A 24,342-nucleotide genomic window follows, 5' to 3' on the forward strand; every position below is an offset into this window, starting at 1 on the left:
CCTGGTCTACTGTCTTTGTTACAAGAATTTATGTAGTCATACCTCCCCCAGTTAAGCATGAGATCTGATTGTTACCTATATATAAATAAAATATTTCAACACCTCCGACATTGAATACTTTTTAATATCTTATTTCTCCGTGTCTGCGTACAGCTTTATTTTAATTACTAAACGAGTTTTGCTTATACTCCATATCTAAATGTTTGTTAATTTGTAAATAATACAAAGAGTATAATTATTTGAATCGTCTCAAACAAAGTGAAAGGTCCTAAGTCCTGTTTCAAGGTTTGTAGGAAATTAAGGAAAAAGGAAGAGCTACTATATGGTCCATTGAAATAAAATGATTTTAGCGGTGTCCTAATGTTTTGTTCCTTTATATGTTACAAGCACAACTCTTTGTGATGTTAATAAATAATTAAAAAATTGGACTTGTGCCATTTTTTGTAGATTTTAGCAAGAGATTCAGTCACAGACTATTTTAATCATCTTCAGTTGTGGGCCAGCTAATAAGTTCAGAGTACAATTCTTCACACTTCTGAGGTATACAGGTGCTTAAAAAATACGGGGCATAATTTCAGCTATATGTATTCCCCACATGTAGACAATGAAAATAGTTCATTACAACATGTGTCCGGAAATGCTTTATTTCCGAGTTATGGCCTTCACAACAGTGAAATTCACCGGAACGTTTTTCTTTCCGCAGGTCATTGCCGTCAAAGGAGACATTAAGAGGGCACTCTGACAGTTCATTCCGAGGCGAAGGTTACATTCAGTGTTGTGTAGGCGTTAGACTGTGCGACATGTATTCAAATCAAGAGCTGGCAGAGATAAACTTTATGTACGGTAAGGCGGACGGCAATGCTGCGCTCGTCGTTTGTACCAGGAGAGGTACCCACAGCGACAATGTCCAGATCGGAAGACATTTGTACGTCTCCATTACCGTCTGTGCGAGTATGGAAAATTTAACTCTCCTGGTTTGGGAAGGGGACGACCAAGATCTACAACTCCAGAAGTACAGGAGGAGATTCTAGAGGCTGTGAACATGACTCCTTCTATCAGCACACGAAGGGTAGCGTTGCAAGTCAATGTTCCTCATACAGCTGTCTGGAGAGTGTTGAAAGAGTATAAATTGTATCCTTATCATTTGCAACGTGTACAGGCCCTGTCACCAGCAGATTACCCTGCACGAGTTAGGTTCTGTCAGTGGTTGTTGCAGCAGTGTGGTGTAAATCCGAACATACCTGCCTTAGTATTATTTACAGATGAAGCACAGTTCACACGAGATGGCATAACAAATTTCCACAATCAGCATGTATGGGCGTATGAAAACCCACGTGCAACTGTTCCATCTCATCACCATCAGGTGCGGTTCTCCATCAACATGTGTGCCGGTATCATTTGTGATCGATTAGTTGGACCCCATGTGCTTGTAAACAGACTCACGGGGCAGGCGTACACAAATTTCCTGGAAAACACCATACCTCATGTTTTAGAAGACACTCCACTGATCAATCGTCAACACATTCACTTCTTGCATGATGGCGCTCGCTCCTGCACACTTCAGTCCTACGGCTCGCCGGTACTTGGATCGAAGGTTTCCTGATCGATGGATAGGTAGAGGTGGCCCAATTGCTTGGCCTCCACACTCACCTGATCTGAACCCTCTCGATTTCTACTTGTGGGACCATTTAAAATCATTGGTTTATTCGTCTCCGGTGCCTGATTTGGAATCCCTTCGGAATCGAATTGTGGCATGTTCTGAGGACATACGCAATACTCCTGGAGTTTGGGATCGTGTTCGCAGGTCAATGAGACATCGATGTGAGGTCTGTATTCAAGCATGAGGTGGACATTTTGAACATCTTCTGTAATGACAACGACCTGCGGAAAGAAAAACGTTCCTGTGAATTTTAATGTTGTGAAGGCCATAACTCGGAAATGAAGCATTTCCGGACACATGTTGTAATGAACTATTTTGATTGTCTACATGTGGGAAATACATACCTGGAATTATGCCCCGTATTTTTGAAACATCATGTATAGCAGAGAATTTCCTTGATGTAATTTATTTTGGCTTTTTTCGTAAGAATTTTATTTGGTGGGAAAGCTACATTCGTGGGGAGGACAGGAATTTCTTTATCTGCTTGATTGACTTGGAAAGTGTTTATAAGAGCTCCGTTTACAAAGGTATACATATGTCACTATGCGACCTGACTTCTCAGAATGGTACACAAAATGCATCAAACTTATCATACCAAAAGCAACTTTTTGTGCCTAGGAATATCTCTTAATGCAGTTTGCTCTGAAAAATGTTCTCCTTGTAATAAAGTGGCCATAAAGTTTGGAGTCTAATATTTTGAGATTGTACGTCTGTTACCACGAAATGCTTTATATTGTTGGAAGATTTTGATCCCATCTTTTTACTACGATGTGCAGTTTCTATGATCTTCTGCGAGTTAGTAACTCTTTTTCATCGCCTTAAACATTTCTTTTTATTTTAGTAGGTTATTTTACGACGCTTTATCAACAGCTTAGGTTATTTAGCGTCTGAATGAGATGAAGGTGATAATGCCGGTGAAATGAGTCCGTGGTCCAGCACCGAACGTTACCCAGCATTTGCTCATATTGGGTTGAGGGAAAACCCCGGAAAAACCTCAACCAGGTAACTTTCCCTACCGGGAATCGAACCCGGGCCACCTGGTTTCGTGGCAAGACTCGCTAACCGTTACTCCACAGGTGTGGACGCCTTAAACATTATCGTGTTCGTACAAGTTATGTCTATTACCATCGTCTTTGACATTCTACTGTTTCTACAAGTTGTAAACTCCTTTTCCCTCGTCTTGAACATTTTTATATCTGCGCGAGTTATGAAATTTTCATCGTCTTGAACATTTTATTTCTGCAAGATAATGGTGCCTTTCTCATCACTGTAAGCATTGTTCCCTATCTCCTGTTATGATTTTTTCTATCATATTGAACATTCTCCTATTTCCAGGTACAGTTATGAACTATATCAATTGTCTTGAACATTCTCCTGGATCTCCCATTATGATTTCTCTCTGTGCGTTGAGGATAGACACACGCCTGAATTTTAGCGGGACAGTTCCGAAAAATTATATTTTTCTCATCTCGTATCTGGGTATCTGGGCATACAGCAAGATATTTACAATATTTTTATAATTATTCCGCAGTCGTAATGTGAAAAAGAGTAGAGACATTCTCAGGCATTTATTTGAAAGAAAGAGAATATGACATTTCACTTCTCAGAAGACGTTGTTTGCTACAAAACTTACCCGATTCTGTGCAATACATTTTACAGTAAAACTGCAAATTATTTACTTATTTCTATTTATTTATTTCCTAATAATTGTAACATAAAATATAATATAAACAGATAAATCTTTAGCTCGCCCCTGAAGGAGTAGAACTCCTGCTCAGGGGTGGATTCCTAAATTGAAATTAAGAAATATATAATAGAATTTGTATTATGTCCACTACACAATAAGAATATATAAATTTAAATTTACAATTATTCCATTACTTATAAAATCCATACATAACTTTTTTAAATTTAATATTATAACTATTAGAATTGACAAGATTAGGGTATTTAAATATATATAAATTGGCTATACCATACAGTATATTCTTGGGTCTATATTACTACTATGATTAAATACTTTAGCAGTGTTGCATTTTGGCTCAAACAATCTTAAAGAATTCATACCATTTTTTTTCATAACTATGAGAATAGAAATCAATATTATTTCGATTTTTATATATGAATTTTATTAATACAATATAATAAATGTGTCTCATTTTAAGAACATTAAATTCTAAAACCAATTTTTTCGATGGAAAATCGATAGGTTTATGAAGACATTTTAATTATTTTCTTCTGTAATAAAGGGGATTAAAATTGATTAGGCTTTTCAAAACTAAATAATTTCGGTTCGTTCATTTGGTTCCAATAAAGAATTTTACGAATTTCGAGTTATGAAAATTAATTTTTGCCCACACCTTTCAAGAAATGTATCAACTGTAAGTGAGTGCAAACCATTTTTCCCCTGGTTCGATATTTACTAAAGTTCGCTTACAGCCTAATTAAACATTTTATTGTTCTTCTAAATTATAGTGTTCTTTTATTCATGTCTCTCGCAGGTTTCGGGTTGTACTTGGTTTTAGTGATTTTTTTTAAACTCCTCTAGCTATCACGAACTTTACAGACTCTAGATAATCATGCAATTGATAAAGCATAGTTAAATAACCGATTATGCAACTTACTCTCATTTCAATATCATTGTCATCATTTAAATAAATTGCCACCTGGTTACCTTAAAAGATATTTTTTGAGCATTATGACACCTCTAGTAAAGTTGACAATATGTTGCAATGGAATTTGCTGGTAGGTCTATTTAGGACACGTTTGTGACGATATTTTAATGCTTCAAAACCGCTGTTGTTTGAAGGCAACATCAGATATGTATTAATAATTTCTCCCCAGTTAAACTTTTGAAATGAAAAATGACTGACGCATGCAGAAATTAGCAAACTAATTACACTGCAGATGTAATTAATTTAAAACGTGTTTCCTATTTGGGATGAAACACAAAAGTCTGTATTTTAAACGGAAGCACCTGAATTATCATGCATCGCACGTCCAGATCTTCTAAGTGCGTAACAGGCACATGTTTCCCTTTCAACTTCCATCTTTCTTACACAATCGTCATTAATCTTATTGTTGCCTTTTCAGGCCGTGTTGTGGACACTGCGAAGAAATTTCCTGTGTTGGTAAATTGAATTTCACACTTTGAAGTAAAAATAAATTAAATATTTTGCCATCAGTTAGTTTCGCGGAGAAAAGCCTACTCTAAATCTATTAAAGTAACAAGTTAAAAGACCAAACATAACACGAGTAGTGTGTTCCAGTTGAAATTTAAGGCGATGCACTACTGGAAATAGTTGAATTTTGACAAATTTTAGCATATTTTTATTTTCACGCTAAATAATGTACGGTTTCATGAAAATTTTATCTTATTATTTTCATTATGGGTATACTTTTATACAATTGATAGAATTTGTGTTAATGTGCGAGTTATGTATAACCAAAACTATAAATTTCATTATCTAAAACAAAAGAAACATTTTACGTTGTGACATCCGTTGTTGATGATAACCAGGCTTCGGTCCTGGGCACAGAAACGCATGAAGTTCAGAACGCACGGGCGATAGTGTTGTGTTGGTGGAGTGGAGTGGGAGATGGAACGCGCCGTTACTTCGTTTCTCAACATGTAAACAGTCCGTCACAGTACGGCACAAAATATATTTCACCCTGTACAGATGCAGTTTATACAGTACATTCCTAGCGTAGACAATATTAATATCTACCATTAAAGTATTAACGTGAGTTGTAACCTTCAATCAGGTGTCCCTACGCCGAAGCCTGTTACGCGTACCGCAGCCAAGCACAAGCACAAGTACACAACGGTAATGCACATTATGGACCCACCTGTACTGTTGCAGTCTTCCTTCCACACGGGTCATGACGTCATTTATACTCCGTGTACTCTAAACCTCATACTGGTTTCTCTGTGTCCCTAGGCCGAAGCCTGATGGTAACTGATGCAGCGTCACATTTCATATTTTATCTGTCAGAGAAACGCCTAGGATTTTGCGTTGCATTTTTCTTTGACATATTTGGATTAAATTCCTTTGTTTTTCGGTTAGTGATCATGTTTGATACGGGATATACAGAAGTCCCCAGTGCTCCAAATTTGATTCTCCTGCTTAGTGTTTTGTCTAGTAGTATAAATTGAAGGGCCCAGAATTCTTTCCAAGTTAGGGAGAATCGTCTTTTTATTTCCTGTCCTTGAAGGAGATTTTTTGCTCAAAATATGTATATTCCTTTGCTTATGGGAGGATCAGTCCATCTAGGCCTACTGATATTAAAGTTTCTGGACACTTTTGCATTAACTGTGTTTTGAGTTTGTTTATTGAGATTCCTGTGGTTTCGCTGTGTGCACACAGTTGTTGGAGCATTGTCAGTAATTCTCTTGGTGCTTTGGTGAACCACGTCGTCGGCAAATCTCAGAGTTGTTAGTAGGCTTCCGTTTAATTTGATTCCATACTTCTAGTTCCAATTCATTTTCCGGAATAGGCTATATCCTTCATTACAGAAGTGAAACGCCTTATGTTCATCTTTAAGTCCGATTTCTGCAGAGTTACAAGTTTTGTATATATTTTCAAATTTTGTTTGGAACTATGTAGGCTACTTAGTTGATATTTTAAATGATTTATTATGTTGTGGCAATTGTGTGAAGAGTCCACTGCAAGAATGATGGATGTCACTTTCTTGTCGAAAATGAACCAAGACTGTCAATGCATAGCTTAAGAAATATAGAATGTACATAGAGAGTTGTATGGCATTAACACTGATAGTCATTGTCCAGTAATGATCGGAAAATCACAGTTAAGCTTTGAGCGCTGAGCATTTCAAACTTCCAATTGCTTCTCCTGCAAAACGTATTCCAAATGACATCCATCATTCTTGCAGTGGACTCTTCATGTGTTATTGGTATGAATAATCTAAAGATTAAATAACGTCTATCTGTAGGATTCAAACATGTTTTAAAATTTTCCTAAACAATACATTCTACTTCACTTTAAGTTTCCTTTCGTATCGTACAATCCCATTTCATGAAAAATATGGCATGGCACAGAGTGGTTGAGCCGGTACGGGCCGGTACACCGTACCGTCTGAAATAAAAACTCGCTGTTACCGTGCCAGCAAAAAAATACAGACTCGAAAATATATTAATTAGCTTTTAACTCGTCTTTAACACACTTTGAAATGGACGATGTTAGCTATTTGAAAAATATTTTGATTTTGATATCTTGCATAAAAGTAGCGGGGGGGCATCTCATATCCTTTGCTTAAACGCTTGTCCATTCGTTATTTTACCGAAAACCATAGTCTGGCACTTCAGGAGTAGTTGTGATTTGTTAATTTCAACCTTGCATATCGTTGCGGTATGTCTACAAGTAAATTACACTAACTTTATGGCATGGTGCCACACGAAATCTGCTACATTGATTCGCTAATTTCAAAACTTGTGTAGATGCCTTCGCATAACACTAATCTTATGATGTGGCGCGTTAAGAATTCTGCTACAGTGATTCGCTAATTTTAAAACTCACTCAGGCGTAATGCTAGCAGTTTGCTGGAAGAGGGGAATATTATTACTTTTCATGCGTTCATGAATCTTGAATATTCAAAAAGAAAATAAACAGAACGTAGTGTTCATGATGAAAAAAATGATAGTGACAGATACCAGACGTACAAAATATCCCAAAACACAACGAGACTTAGATTTGGAGGATGGCTGGCTGTTTAGAAACTGTTTTGGAGTAAGATGATGTAAGTGAAAATTTAAAAGTTGTATCAGCATGTTTTCCAGAATGCTGGTCGGAAGGTCAGTACGATTAGTCTATTTTAAGAAAGAAAACAGAAGGTTGGTTGTATGACATGGCAAATTTGGGTGTTCTACGTGTGTTCAAGTTTGTAACCTGGGCTTAGGTCCATCCCAAGACACATGCTTAAAATCAGCCAAAGAGTGGGTTGATTGTGACATTAAAGGTTTCGGAAACATTAAGAAAAAAAACAGTAAAATAATGTGCGGATAAAGATACATTGCATAAAAGCACTACTACTCATACAATATCAGAACAGGTTAAGGATGATGCTAATAAGAAGTCTTTAGAGAATGGAGGAATACTCTTCTAGTAAAAGAGCTTCTAGACTTTTGTTCCTAAAAAGTGTTGGTCCACCAATTTAATTTCGTGTCTTATGTGCAATTGTTGTGGCTGCAATCTGGAAGGAGATCTGCAGAGGAGTGTACATGAAGAGGAAGTGACCTTGGAAAAGAAGAACAGTATAGACTTGCCTGATCAAGGATATTTCAACAGTATCCCCTAAAATTTATTTCCAACTAAGCATTGATAGAGTATCATACGAGTATCATACGATGTAGAAGAAGATGGATATCCTAATGTACAACTTGTCTGCATAATGTTTAAGACTTTGCACCTGCGTCGATAAATATTTCGCAAAATCCATTGAAGGTTCTGAGTTGGTGTTCAAATGTTATAGTGAGATTAGAATTAGAATTAGAATTAGAATTAGGGAAGCCCATTACTCCCTTAGCAGGCAAGGGCCTCCTGCCATCGGTAGGGCAGCTCTACTTTTGCTCACGGGGTGAGCTATTCCCTGTGGGCCTTACTCAAAGTTGAGCCTCTTCACTTCACTTCACTTCACTTCACTTCACTTCACTTCACTTCACTTCACTTCACTGTTTTGTGTTCTACTGTTACTCATTCTAAATCTAAAATTATATTTTTCCACTTTTCTCTGTCTCTCTCAATACGCGTCCACTGCGGTCCTATAACGTCAACGAAGTCCTGTGCCCATCTCTTTCTTGGTCTTCTCCTTCCTCCACTTCCCCTCCTTGGGTCCCAGACTGTAGCGGCGTACGCCCATCTGTCGGCGGCTAGTCTGGCTACATGTCCTCCTCATTTCCATTTTAGTCTCCTCGCTGTCTTGCAGGCCATTTCGATACCGCTTTTTAATCTCAATTCTTCATTTCTTACTTTGTCCTGTAGTTTAATCTCTAATATCTTTCTTTCCATTTTGCGTTGGCATACCTGTATCTTTTGTGCTTGTTTTTTAGTCAACGACCAGGTTTGGCTGCCATATGTTAGGGTCGGTATGATACAAGTCGGTAGGGCTTCCAGTCTTAATTGTATATTAATATCTTTGTCTAAGAGCAGCAATTTGAATAGGGAGATGTTCGGTAAATATTGTGATCGTTGTGAAACTGCCAAAGCGATTTCTGTGTTATCTCCGGCTACCAATTTACCCATGGCATTTCTTAACATTACACTTTGTTCCTCATAGGATTGTTCCCTTCGTAGGTAGATGAAAGGAATGCAGTAAACTATGCAACCCATATAAGTGAATGTAGAAACCATTTCTATGATCTTATTATTATATTTAAGAAATAACCTTACTTGATTTTCATCTCTCATAAATTATTCTTAGGTTTGTGATTTTTAATTAATTTACTGGAAAATGGGATTATTATTCTTTTCGTGGCTGGGTCTTGTCTTATGTAGTCACATAGTTGAAATGAACTTAACCCGATTTATGTAATCGTGCATATAATTTTGAATTCATGTACTATAGGACTGTTATAACTCGTAAATATTTATTGTATTAAAATCTCTTGAATATTTATAAATTTTTCATTTCAAATTCTCACGAAATGTTCTATTTTATTTTGTGATAAATTGCTAGACTGCGTGATTGTTTGCTTTCTACTGGAATAATATAAAATTTTATGGCAAAAAACATTGCACCTTTGCTTTGAAATCTGAGCACGGGAAAAAGTAAACATTGTTAATCAAAGTCGCTAATTGAGGCATGATCTACTTTGTGTAAGCAGTTTGTGCGAAATTATAAAAACAAAAAAATTTCAAAGTATGATATGTATATGAGCATCGCTATATTATTTTTGTTAATATATTTAGACTAAGGGCAGTACAGAAAATAATTTTTCAGGAGGAAAAATTAATTAAATTTCAATAAGACTACATTGATTCTCGATGATATCATTTATGTTCATCAAATTCACCAACGTTTCTACAGAATTATTTCATATTCTTACGTACACCTCTTGATTTTTAATTAATTTTTCTTCTCCCGAAAAATTACTTTCTGTACTGCCACATAGGAGGGTTTGTAAGAACGACGATATGCAGTCTTTTACAGAGGAGCACGCGGCACATCTCGTTATTTTCCTCCGAGTTAGCTCTGTGGTAGCGTGTCTGTCCGGCGCGGGTTCAATTCCCGGCGGGGTCAGAAATTTTCTTGTAAAATTTCTACCTCGGGACTAAGAGAGTTGGCGGTGTACAACTTCTAATCACTAAATTGTGCACAAAATATGCCTGGATTAAATCCCAAATCTCTCCACAGTGCATATGAAGGGAAGGCATATGTCACTGTTGATAGTGATTTGTCCGTCGGATGGGGACATTAAGCGTGGCGGCCCCCTTGGTGCTATTCGCCAGGAGTAGGCTACGTGCCGGCACCGGGTTTCCCCTTCTCCCTTCTTCACCTTCATCATCATCCTCACTCATTCCCTACACTACATTTACACGAACACTTAACATACACTCACCTTAATACACGAAATAACTCTTCACAACGTGGCCCGCCGAAGTGGTGTGTAATTTGAAAATGGGTCACAGTTCTGCCATCTATCCGCAGTATGCGGAACCCGAATCACGCAAGCGAAGTGGGTACGCATTGGAAACACACGTACACGTATCTCGTTATTTAAAAATCATAAGTTTCCATGCTGATTTCGTGACACGACTGCAGTATAGTAGTAGTAGACAATGTTTAGTGGTAATAGCAGTAGCTGGTCTTTCCATGGCAGTAATAGGCAGTTTTGATTGTGTGGTTTCAGTACTTTGAGGTTATTGTCTAGGCTATATCAGTTTTGGTAGCAGTAGTTGTTTAGTTTTTTGTGGTTGTACTGTTAGTAGGCTTATTTTGTTATGTTTGTAGCAGTAGTTGGTGGCTTCAGTAATTATAGTAGCTGTAGTTGTTCTTTGTAATAATGATAAAATTATATTAAGATTACTGCCATCTATCCGCAGTATGCGGAACCCGAATCACGCAGATGAAGTTAGTAGGCCTCAGACGCACGCACGCACGCACGCACACTCTCTTCTCTCTCTCTCTCTCTCTCTCTCTCTCCCTCTCTTTCTTTGCTAATGCTCCTTATTTAAAAAAATCAATTAAAAATCACTGTGTAGAGAGAAAATTTAAAGTTCCAATTGTGCTACGAGTCTTTTTTCTCTTTTCACTTTTTATTCTGTTATTTAATAAAAGTCTTAAAATTATATGAAATGCTCCCTGAGCTCGAGTATGTAACTTATTCTTTCTGCGGGTGTTAGAGTGATTATTAGATTAATAACAATATCTTTGCTATAGGAATAAATTATTATTGTTATTATTATTATTATTATTATTATTATTATTATTGTTGTTGTTGTTGTATGGTTTCGTAAATTCACAAGCGATTAAGGAAAACATAGAAATTTTACTTGAAGTAAGTAAAGCGATAGGTTTGGAAGTAAATTCCGAAAAGACGAAGTATATGATAGTCTGGTGACCAGAATATTATACGAAATGGAAATAAAAAATTGGAATTTTATCCCTCGAAAAGGTGGAAAAATTAAAACATCTTGGGGCAATAGTAACAAATACATATAACACTCGGGAGAAAATTACACTCAGAATAAATATGGGAAATGCCTGTTATTATTCGATTGAGAAGCTTTTGTCATCTAGTCTGCTGTCAAAAAATTTTAAAGTTAGGTTTTATAGAACAGTTATATTACCGGTTGTTCTCTATGAGTGTGAAACTTGGACTCTCACTTTGAGAGAGGAATAGAAGTTAAGGGTGTTTTAGAATAAAGTTCTTAGGAAAATATTTGGGGCTAAGAGGGATGAAGTTACAGGAGAATGGAGAAAGTTACACAACGCAGAATAGCACGCATTCTGCTTTTCATCTGATATAATTAGGAACATTAAATCCAGACGTTTGAGATAGGCAGGGTATGTAGCACTTATGGGTGAATCCAGAAATGCATAGGCCTATAGAGTGTTCGTTGGGAGGCCGGAGGGAATAAGACCTTTGGGGAGGCCGAGACGTAGGTGGGAAGATAATATGAAAATGGATTTGAGGGAGGTGTGTTATGATGGTAGAGACTGGATTAATCTTGCTCAGGATAGGGACCAATGGCGGGCTTATGTGAGGGCGGCAATGAACCTGCTGGTTCCTTAAAAGCCATTTGTAAGTAAGTATTATTATTGTTATTATTATTATTATTGTTATTATTATTATTATTATTATTATTATTCTTTACTTACTTACTTGCTTACTGGCTTTTAAGGAACCCGGAGGTTCATTGCCTCCCTCACATAAGCCCGCCATTGGTCTCTATCCTGAGCAAGATTAATCCAGTCTCTACCATCATATCCCACCTCCCTCAAATCCATTTTAATATTATCTTCCCATCTACGTCTCGGCCTCCCCAAAGGTCTTTTTCCCGCCGGCCTCCCAACTAACACTCTATATACATTTCTGGATTCGCCCATACGTGCTACATGTCCTGTCCATCTCAAACGTCTGGATTTTATGTTCCTAATTAAGTCAGGTGGAGAATACAATGTGTGAAGTTCTGTGTTGTGTAACTTCCTCCATTCTCCTGTAACTTCATCTCCCTTAGCCCCAAAAATTTTCCCAAGCACCTTATTCTCAAACACCCTTGACCTATGTTCCTCTCTCAAAGTGAGAGTCCAAGTTTCACAACCATAAAGAACAACCGGTAATATAACTGTTTTATAAATTCTAACTTTCAGATTTTTTGACAGAAGACTAGATGACAAAAGCTTCTCAACCGAGTAATAACGGGCATTTCCCATATTTATTCTGTGTTTAATTTCCTCTCGAGTATCATTTATATTTGTTACTGTTGCATTATTATTATTATTATTATTATTATTATTATTATTATTATTATTATTATTATTATTATTATTATTATTATTATTATATGAGAAAAACCAAATTAAATTTATATTAATTTTAAATTTAAAAAAAAATCATATACCGGTATTGCGTTTTCAAACATTACTTATATGCAGCAATTTTCACATCTATGTATACAAAAATATTTATGTGGTAGCCTACTTTCATTTGAGATTCGTTGAATCTCCACCGTTTGTGCGGTGTCATTGTTTCATACCATAACGACACGGCTACGTACGTGGCTCGTTTCTCATTCATAGCACGAATATTACTGCACCGCATTCCCATATGTAAATACATTAGAGGAGTTGAATATATTTCTCTCATGTAAATGGATCAAGCAAGCAATTTATCAGCCAACAAGTATGGCAGCGTTAAGATATAAAATGTGGCAGAAAGAAGATAACTTAGTTTTTTTTTTTTCCTTGCTTAAGAGTGGCGCTGGTGGGGAGAGAGGGGTTCTTAGGAGCTGCGGCGTCTGAGTTCAACCAACGTGTAGTGTGGAGATGGCCAATATTTCTCCAGAATGAGACAGTTAGCACATGTAGGTTATAAAACTGTTGGTCACAAGGCGTTGGGCCGAGGAAAAGAACTCCGGCTGCATCCAAGTGTTCAGACACTCCCTCTATAGAAACATAACTAAAGAGGATACTGGATTTGCTTCACGTAAATCGTTCCCAACTTCATTATTAACGACTAAAACAAAAAGTAAGCGATTTTCGTAACTCTGTTACAAATTGAGGAACGTTTTTTTTTTTCAAAAGTCCCTAAACGCCTAAAAGTAAAATTTTCAGGAAACGTTTTTTTTTTTTTTTAATGATTGAAAAGTAGTTACCACAAACATTTTAATTTTCTTATATCATATTGTTTATGCTCGACCATGCCGAAATGTAGTAATTATACACCTGGTAGCAGACCTTTAATGCATGTCATTAAAGTACACCTACTCATTAAAGGTCAGGTCTTTCAGCCAATGACGACTCAGGTTACAACTGTTCAGCCAATGACAAGTCAGCTTTCTACCGTTATAAAACCGCAAGTATCGATTATTCTCGGATATGCAATCGAAAGAGAAGAGAAAAGTCACGGAGGCTGGAAATCCAATACTGTCGCAGAAGGTTATGTTCTGTTACTATAATAATTAGCGTTAATTGTAAATAATATTCAAATAAATTCAATTTGTCATCTCGTTTTTCAATATCTAATTTAATTTCAATGCTATCTCTGTAGGTTCTTATGGCCTAGCAAGGTCAATATGGGCATCTGTTCCTCGGAAAAAATCAATACTTTCGCGTCTGCGCACATCTCACAACATACGGAACATTGCTCCAGGTCAGATACAATAAAATTAATAATATCAAGTTAGAAATATGGTGGAGCATAAAAAGTCGTATGAAACTCTCCTATAATGGTAATTAAGAAGCTCGTATGAAAATTATGAAACTCGATTGCGCTCGCTTCATAAATATCCATACTCACTTCTTAATTACCTTCATTACAGGCTCGTTGCATAATGTACTATTAATAAAGCAGTAATTGCATTATATAATTAATGTTTTCAAATTTAGATTAACAAATTAAAAAAAAATAAAATGTAAAGTTCACAGTTTTTTCAAAAGTCGTTAAACGCCAAGAGATGGAATATAACACATATTTTGTTAATATTTAAACCTGATATTTTTTATCTTTTTTTAGTTATTTTTTCTGATTTTATTTTTTGTTTATATGTGATTTTATCATATTTTAAATGCATGTATATTGTATTAACTTGCGATTGTTATATTTTAATTTTATTTTCAACAAAGAACAAAAAAACAATAATATTAGTAAAGGTAAAAGGTAAAGGTATCCCCGTAACATGCCATGAAGGCACTTGGGAGGCATGGAGGTAGAGCCCCATGCTTTCCATGACTTCGGCACTAGAATGAGATGGTGTGGTCGGCATCACGCTCTGACCGCCTTTTACCCCCGGGAAAGACCCTGTACTCAATTTTATAGGAGGCTGAGTGAACCTCGGGGCCGTCCTGGAAGTTTGGCAACGATAAAAAAATCCTGTCACCACCTGGGATCGAACCCCGGACCTTCCAGTCCGTAGCCTGCTGCTCTACCAACTGAGCTACCCGGTCGCCACAATAATATTAGTGTTTTTTTTTTTTTTTTTTTTTTTTTTTTAGAAAACGGAAAAACTCCATTCATTCATTAATGATGATAATAATATTGAATCACTAATATGAAAAAACGATAAGTCAAAGTTTGCCGAAATAACCTGAAATGTATTATTTCCAGTCTGAAATACCCACACTTAAACAAAATTAAATTTGTGCACAAAATATTAGGAACATTCAATAAAATTTAACATGAATTCCCAGTAATGTCTTTATAGAAACCTTTAGCAGATTCTGGTATTCTAACATACTTAATCAGGTTGAGGACGACCTTCTTCTTCTCCTGACTGACCATATTCTTAGACAAAGTAGCTGCATTCCTTATTTCCCGGCTACAGGTCTTCTTTTTCAATACTTCAACTTCAATGGAATCTCCAGTGTAGGTGCCCGCCACAGACGAGTACTTTCTTCTTTGATTTTCTGTATGCCATCACTCGTTGGGCTGTAATTTTGAAGGGCATATTAGGCTTCAAAACATTTTTTTTTGTATATTTAATTTTATCCCGGAAAGACAAAGTATATGATTATGTCTCGTGACCAGAATATTGTACGAAATGGAAATATAAAAATTGGAGATTTATTCTTCGAAGAGGTGGAAAAATTCAAATATCTTGGAGCAACAGTAACAAATATAAATGACACTCGGGAGGAAATTAAACGCAGAATAAATATGGGAAATGCGTGTTATTATTCGGTTGAGAAGCTCTTATCATCCAGTCTGCTGTCGAAAAATCTGAAAGTTAGAATTTATAAAACAGTTATATTACCGGTTCTTCTGTATGGTTGTGAAACTTGGACTCTCACTCTGAGAGAGGAACATAGGTTCAGGGTGTTTGAGAATAAGGTGCTAAGGAAAATATTTGGGGCTAAGCGGGATGAAGTTACAGGAGAATGGAGAAAGTTACACAACACAGAACTGCACGCATTGTATTCTTCACCTGACATAATTAGGAACATTAAATCCAGACGTTTGAGATGGGCAGGGCATGTAGCACGTATGGACGAATCCAGAAATGCATATAGAGTGTTAGTTGGGAGACCGGAGGGAAAAAGACCTTTAGGGAGGCCGAGATGTTGATGGGAGGATAATATTAAAATGGATTTGAGGGAGGTGGGGTATGATGATAGAGACTGGATTAATCTTGCACAGGATAGGGACCGCTGGCGGGCTTATGTGAGGGCGGCAATGAACCTTCGGGTTCCTTAAAAGCCATTTGTAAGTAAGTAAGTATGTCCTTTACTTCCCAATCTTTATTCAATATTTTGACAGTATCATGTACGCCCAGAATTTCATAGTACTGCAGGAGACAGAATTTCTTCCTTTTTTCGGTAGACTTGTTCTATTCTACCGAAGACTCAACTACTCTGTACTCATTTTTCTCCAAAGCTTTTGGATTGATGGGTATACCCGGAAGCCCATATGAACACACAATATGAGGGCTCTTGCTCTCTTTGTAGTCTTTCTAGGTGCATTTACCTTTGATCTAGACGTCCTAACTCCTACACTTTCGACAACAGTTGTAAAATTTTCAGAATCACTAGAAACAGACTCCATATTATGATAGTTTACAATGCTATGCTCTCACTACAGTCGTTTAGAAGCGGAGACACGGCTGTTCAGAATGACGTGACAATCAGCGATAATAAAATGAATCCCGCAGAGCAATACAAAAGCTGATTGGTTGAGTTCAAAAGGAATCGTATTGTGAGCCAAGATCTTTCTACACGCGTGGCAAATAAATATTAATATTCTGTTTCATATTGTTGTTCTAATGTAATTTGGATCCAAACAAATTTAAATAGATTTAAATAAATTGACTTATTTATCTTTTAGGTCTACATGTACATTGTTCTAAATATAGATTGCTATCCAATTGTGATCTGTTACATAAAATAAAACATTTTTTTAAAACCCAATTATGAATTTTACAAAAGTATTCTGTCTTTTTTAATGTGGTTGGCGTTTATCGACTTACGCTTTAACAAAGAAGAGGCGATTATCAAGTTTTGCAAACATCGCAGTTTTCAGTGTCTTATAACAACAGCGTTTGTCGACTTTTGCTAAAACTGATTTTACAGGAATACGCGTAACATAAATGTTGACACAAAACCACCAAAACTTAATTTTGAAAATTTTGGCGCTTAGCGACTTTTGAAAAAAAAAAAAAAAAATGCTCCTCAGTTATGCAGCTATTTTAATCTTTCTTTTTTTTTAGGTATATTCGGCTTTCAAAATTCTAAATCATTCACGAGCTTGCTTAAATGAGTAGAAAACACAGTTCTTGTAAGTACTATTAATATCGTTAGCGCAGTTTGTCTAGGGCCCCCATATTTAAAAATTGAAAATCCAAGACATTAATTTCATCTGTAATTATAGCCTAATGTGAGAAATAAGAAAAGAGCAAAATACATTAACTTATTTAGATTAGCAAAGGAAACACGTTGCCATTGTTGCATACGGGAATAGTTGGTCAATTTTCAATCAAAATTATTTACTAGCACGCAAATTTAGCCACAGGATATAATACAAAATAAATTTTCACATTCTGTTTTAACAAAATTGTCAACATTTTCCATCCGGTATAATTGTTTTGTCGAAGAGCTTTAGTCCGTCAATTGATGCCATAATTTCTTGGATAGATAAATAAATAGATAATAAATAAATAAATAATAGTCAATAAATAAATAGATGAATAAATAAGCAAATAAATAAGTAAATAAATAACTAAATAACTAAGTAACTAAATAACTCACCTTAATTCCATGGTCTAGAGGAAAATCTTTAATTTGGGACTCCACTTGCGTTGACACTCTAGCTCCATCTCACTTGCCGAATACCTCCAGACGCGCAGCATCTGCTGCTGAATTAGCCGTGAAGAAGAAGGTCAATAAATATTCTCATCTTTTAGACAATTATATCTTTGTCCCCTTTGCTGTGGAGACTTTCAGTCCTTGGAGTCATGACGCTAAAGTTTTGGTACCTCAAATCGGCCAAATTTTGATCTCCATTACTGGTGATCGTCGTTGCACTACTTATTTGCGTCAACGTTTAAGTATTGCAGTTCAACGTTGAAATGCAAGGAGCGTTTTGGGTACTCTCCCGAATCCAGCCCCTTGGACGAACTCTTTCTCGTGTAAAATTTATTACTCTGTTTGTAAATTTTTCTGTTTAGTTATATATATATATATATATATATATATATATATATATATATATAAATTTAAAAAATTAATTAAAGAAATATTTAGATAAATAAATAAATAGATAAATACATAAATAAATAAATAAATGGATAAATAAATAAGTAAATAAATAGATAATAAGTAAATAAATAGATAATAAGCAAATAAATAAATAATAAGTAAACAAATAAATAGGTAAATAAATAAGTAAATAAATAAGTGGACAAATTATTATTTATATCTAGGGAATATTTCAGTAAGTTATTATTGTTCCTTGCAGGTTCGTCTTCTTGAATGACATGTTTTATAGGTACAATGAAAATGTAATGATTCAATTATTTGTGCTGTACATATGCTGTTGCCCACCTTGTAACGTTTCTATAATACTTTCTCTATTGGTTTATGATCTATGAGTCGAGAAATCTTAGCATGCAGGCTTTCACTGCCGGTGTCTAGTTGAAACGGAGCTTTCGGGCTAAGATGCCGTGATCTACTGGTGCAGATGTTACCAGACGTTTCGTCTACTACTGCAGCAGACATCTTCAGGGGTTAGGTATCCTCGGTCGAAGTCTTCTGCTCGGGATACCTGTAGCAACCGATAACTGACTCGTTGCTTGTCCTTAATCCCCGGCTCTATAATTAAGGACAAGCAACCAGTCAAGTTATCAGTTGCTACAGGTATCCCGAGCAGAAGACTTCGACCAAGGATACCTAACCACTGAAGATGTCTGCCGCAGTAGTAGACGAAACGTCTGGTAACATCTGCACCAGTAAACCACGGCATCTTAGCCCGAAAGCTCCGTTTCAATTATGAGTCGAGAAGTTAGTAAGTTTTAAATAAGTTCTGTTGCTCAGCAGGAAGGGAATTCGCCGATCTAGCTATGAACTCTGAATAGACGCCAGGAGGCGTCGACATACAGTACCTTCATTTGCGGCGCCTGGATGCACATCACATTCTTCAACAAATGATGTGGTATTTACTACACTTCTGTCCACATAAGACACACTTGCAGTCTTCTGTCGGCTGGTAAATACCACATCATAACATGCACGAAAAGAACCAGGACAATCACAGACTATAGCAAAGACTGAAACTTAAAAAAAACTAATACCCTAGATCATATATACACAGATAGGTCGGCCTTATAGGCTTTGAGGTTAAAAACTTTTGTCAGGTTTACTACGCTGCCATCTAGTTGTAACATAAGGAGTCACGTCATAATTCCCATTTGAATTGCATTAGCGACTGTACTGCCATCTCGTGTTCGTTTACGGCGGACGGGTGGCGATCCTGGCGGTTGTTCTCTTCAAAATGCTGCCGATTTTAGCATAGCGATGAGTTATCTGTTACATATATGATCTAGGCTAATACTCAAACCGGAGTGCACATTTCTCTATATTAATTAATTCTTCAACAGATGTGTCCAATGGACATTGAAAATAATAAAATAATAAAAATTAAGCAACGATAGAAAGAAAAAAATTAAGAACAATAATAATTAGAAAAACTTTATAATATTGTCTGTAGTTCTGCATATATTGACTTTCATATAATGTACTTTATTTTACATACTATCGTCTTTGTATGCATCATTCATCCAATGTAAATATTAACAAGTAGATAAAAGTCATTAAATAAATTAACAAACAATAACGAACCGATTATATCTCTTGTAAAAACAGTAGTGCACGGTTTTTTTAGGCATAACGTCTGATTTTTATGAACGTTTAAAAGGTTGCTAAAATGTTTGTCATTGTAAAGTATTTAAGTGAGCCATTTCGTTTCCAATTTTGAGCCAAATCATTATTCACGTCAGGTGTGGTAATAACAGCATTTGTATCGGATGGACCCTCAATCACGTACCGGCAGCATCACACAAATTGGAATTTTCTGGGTCATTTGATCGTTTTTTAATTCAGTAGCCAGTAACCTGCGTGGTATCACAGGAGGAAGGCAACGTTCACCTGATATATGGCAGATACTGTTTGGCAGGATCATATAGCCTAGTCATATGGGGAATGCAAATTCCAGGTATTCATGCTAGTATTATTGATCACCATTAGGATATATAATAGCTTAGACATAATAATGAGAATGTATTGGTCACATGGCAAGCATTCGCGTCCTCGCTACAAATGGGAGGGTTTCCACTACTGTTGTACCCATATTCAATATTATTGTGTTACGTCACAGATGCAGGCTCGAATGTCATAGACGCAGGGACTGGTCTCAATTAATTACATGATGCCATGAGATGCGTACATCCAGAAATTTTAATTACGTTGAAATTTAGCTAATACATTTCAGTGGAATTTCTTTTCGAAATTTCATCTGACATACGCTGTTTCGAAAATAGACACCTACAAAAATGTTGTCTGGATTATACTGATTTAATAATAATAATAATAATAATAATAATGATAATAATAATAATAATAATAATAATAATAATAATAATAATAATAATAATAATAATTAATTAAGAGACCGCAAGTTTAGGCATTATGAATCATTAAAATAGGCAGGCAAAAAAGGCATCATAAATAGCTAAAATAGGCAGGGAAAATGCATTATAAATAGCTAAAATACGCAATAAAAGGCAATTACAAAAACCTTGCACTAGACCCACAACCTTGCACTTTCCACAAAGGGATTTCGGCAGCAAGAAGAACTTTACATAATTCGAATGCAAATTGAGATTTTCGAGTCGATGTTGCAATTACTGCTGGAAGCAAAGAAATCTTCTTCCCAGTAGCCTTGGAAAGTGCACTTTTGTGTTTGGTTGTACTGATATGTTGCGATATGAAATATTTAGCTAGCTACAATGTCGCAATGAAAACTGAAGGAAAAATAACCGTTAAAAATAACGTTAGATCCGCACTCATTGTTGCCTTGTCAAATAAGCTCTTCTTCTTCTTCTCTTCTCTCTAGGCTTCCAGCCTGTTAATCCAGAGTATCTCTCCATCTGCTTAATGGTCTTCCTGGGGATCTTCTTTCGGATGGGTAGTTATCCCTGGCGATTCTCGCAATTCTATCCTCTTCCATTCGAGATACATGCTCATTCCATTGTTGTCTCCTTATTTGCGTCCATTCTCTGATTGGTTGTATTTTGCATTGTTCTCTAATCTGATCATTCCGTATATGGTCCCTTCTTGTGATTCCTACAATTTTCCTTAAGGTTTTCATTTCTGTTGTATCCAACATCTGTTTCGTTTTTGCTGTTTCAGGTCTTATTTCAACTGCATAAGTGAGAATAGGGCGCACCACGGTCTTGTAGATTCGAACCTTAGGTTCAATAAACACAAGCGATAATTAAAACGCTTACTGTTGTACATTTTTGCACGGCAGCACTCATTGTTTCAAAGAGAATATGAACTGACTGAAAGACAATAATATACATTCGGTGAAGTCACTATCATTGTAGCGGTTATAGAAATAAATTAAAATATACCTGTAGGCAATTTTTAATAATTAATTAATAAATAATAATTAATCAAACAAAGGGGGGGAAAAAGCATTTATTTTGTAAATTAGGCATTTATATTTAAAAAAGGCAGAAAAGAGCAATATGAAACTGTGACGTTTCAATCACAAAGGCATAATTCGTACAGATTTACTTTCAAAATGAAGATAAATTTAACACATTTAAAAAGGCATTCTGCCAAAGTTCCGGTCTCTAATAATAATAATAATAATAATAATAATAATAATAATAATAATAATAATAATTCTTACGGTTGCTAAGTAGGCAGACCTTCAGCCTGCCACGCAGGCAGTTCGGGTTCGAATCTTAGTCAGACACAGGATTTTTCATTGAGAGGAAGTCGGAAAAGAGGAAAGATTGGACAATGCTGAGTTTGAAGTGGAAGACCTGCCCTTGGGCAGAAAACTATGCGTGCATGAGAAGAAAAATAATGTAGTCGGTGAGTTAATCCATTAACTGAATTTTCTTCATTTATGCCTACGGCAGATGAAATTTGATCCATGGACGATTGACGCACCCGAGAATGCACCCAAATAAATTGGCCCAAGAGAGAATAAAATTAGAATAAAGAAAATTCACATATATTAATATTTTTCATTATTTTTTTTAGTTGATAATGCAATAATTTAGGTGGAACGAAGTTTTGAATGGTTTACATATCTCCTGAAAAACTGTAGGCCTATTTTATTGCAGAAGCCGAGTCTTGGATGGATTTCTTCAGATTTTAATGTTGTAACCACAGGCACGCAAATATTCAACGACACGTCTTTCATCTTTGAATTCATCATATCTTTGTGAACTATTTTGCAGCCTTATATTTAAGCTTTTATATTTTCGTTTCTGTGGTTTTTTTAATCTTCGTCCTAGATACAACCCCTGGATTTGAAGCGTTCACTTGTTCTACTGCTTCATTTAGAATCTGTACATTTACTTTCTTTATTTTTCTTATGACCATATTTTAGTCTTGTTTGAATTTGTCTTCATCCCATACTTTTTACAGCTGTCATTTACCTCCAGTGGTATGTCCCTTAGTATCGTTTCCTCGTCTGCTAACAACGCCATATCTATACTAATAATAAATCTGTAGCCGAAATTTTTCTGGTAATTTTCGATTTTCCAAAAATAATTGGTCCTAACATATATAATTAACCACCCTGAAACCGAAAATAGCTTTTTTGAAATTTTTGTTTGTCTGTCTGTCTGTCTGTCTGTCTGTATGTTTGTTACCTTTTCACGCGATAATGGCTGAACGGACTTCGATGAAAATTGGAATATAAATTAAGTTCGTTGTAACTTAGATTTTAGGCTATATGGCATTCAAAATACATTATTTAAAAAGGGGGTTATAAGGGGACCTGAATTAAATAAATCGAAATATCTCGCGTATTATTGATTTTTGTGATAAATGTTACATAACAAAAGTTTCTTTAAAATCATTTGCAATAAGTTTTATTCCATGAAAAACTTTGATAGGACTGATATTTAATGAGATAATGAGTTTTAAAATTAAAATAACTGCCATCTAAGGCCGTATAACGAAATAAAAAACAAATGACTTGGTCTATAAGGGGCCTTGGACAACAACAATCGAAAGCTATGAAAGATAGCCTACAGAGAATGTTTCTGTGTTCGTATGAAGCAATATCGGAAGCTAAATTAACCGATTTTTATAATTAATTATTATTTCACCATTGGAAAGTGTAGTTTCTCTAGATGGACATAATACTATAATGTTATTACAGTAACTTCTGATATAATAATATAATATAATATAATATGATATGATATGATATATGATATGATATGATATGATATGATATGATATGATATGATATGATATGATATGATATGATATGATATGATATGATATGATATGATATGATATAATAATTAAGTTATTTAAGTTATTTGAAGGGTTCAGAACCATAGTGGACCAAGCGCCATTTACTGAATACGTAGAAAACAAGGGTTAAAATTAAGTTAATATCATAATTCAATGGAAACATATATCAAGTAAAATGAAGTATACACATTAAATCTAAATGATATGTCAGTCTTCATTAAAGTATGGATGCATGTAATAAAAATTAAGAAACATGTTAAAGGAATTGTCATTGCACCAAATGAGTGGTCTCTGGACCAAAATGACCGCATTGTAATTATTGAAATACAATTTAAATTAAGTAACATATTAAACGATTTATCCTTCTATCAAACACTAATCTTCCCTGGATCAAATGTCCTATTTTAATTACGTAATTACTTTATATTTATTTCTAACGGGTGCAGCGGAGCGCACGGGTACGGCTTGTCGTCAATAAATCTTAAGCACTTTATCTCTCGAAAATGAAATAGATATTCATATATACTTATACATTTCGGAATATAAAAATGTTGCCACGGAAACGAATTGCAAAAAATGTATTTACTATGAATTGAACTAAAATTTATCGCAATGGGTGAATTTTCCGTGAATGAGGGTGAGAATGAAAATCGTTGGGTGTAATCACTTTGGGCGAATATTCCTTGATTAATATTCTTGGGCGAATTTTTTTGGGTGAAATTTCTTTTTGGCTAACTTCCATTGTGCGTACTAGCCTGGTCCCGTCCCACATGGCGGACTTGTTATATACGACTAATCGGCTAGTGTGAAAGAACCTCCATATTCACATATGTTTGAAATTAGCTGGAAAAATAGACTAATAATGTGGAAAATAGGACAGCGTTAATCTGTCGTTAATTTAAAACACCACTGGGAAATTCCGTGAACTATAATAACTAGAAATTTAAAAACTGAAACAGTTGTTATCTGAAATCTAGAAATATGTCATAGTGGACACCTGTCATATA

This window comes from Periplaneta americana, chromosome 7 (assembly GCF_040183065.1).
Source record: "Periplaneta americana isolate PAMFEO1 chromosome 7, P.americana_PAMFEO1_priV1, whole genome shotgun sequence".
In the NCBI taxonomy this organism is placed as follows: Eukaryota; Metazoa; Arthropoda; class Insecta; order Blattodea; family Blattidae; genus Periplaneta; species Periplaneta americana.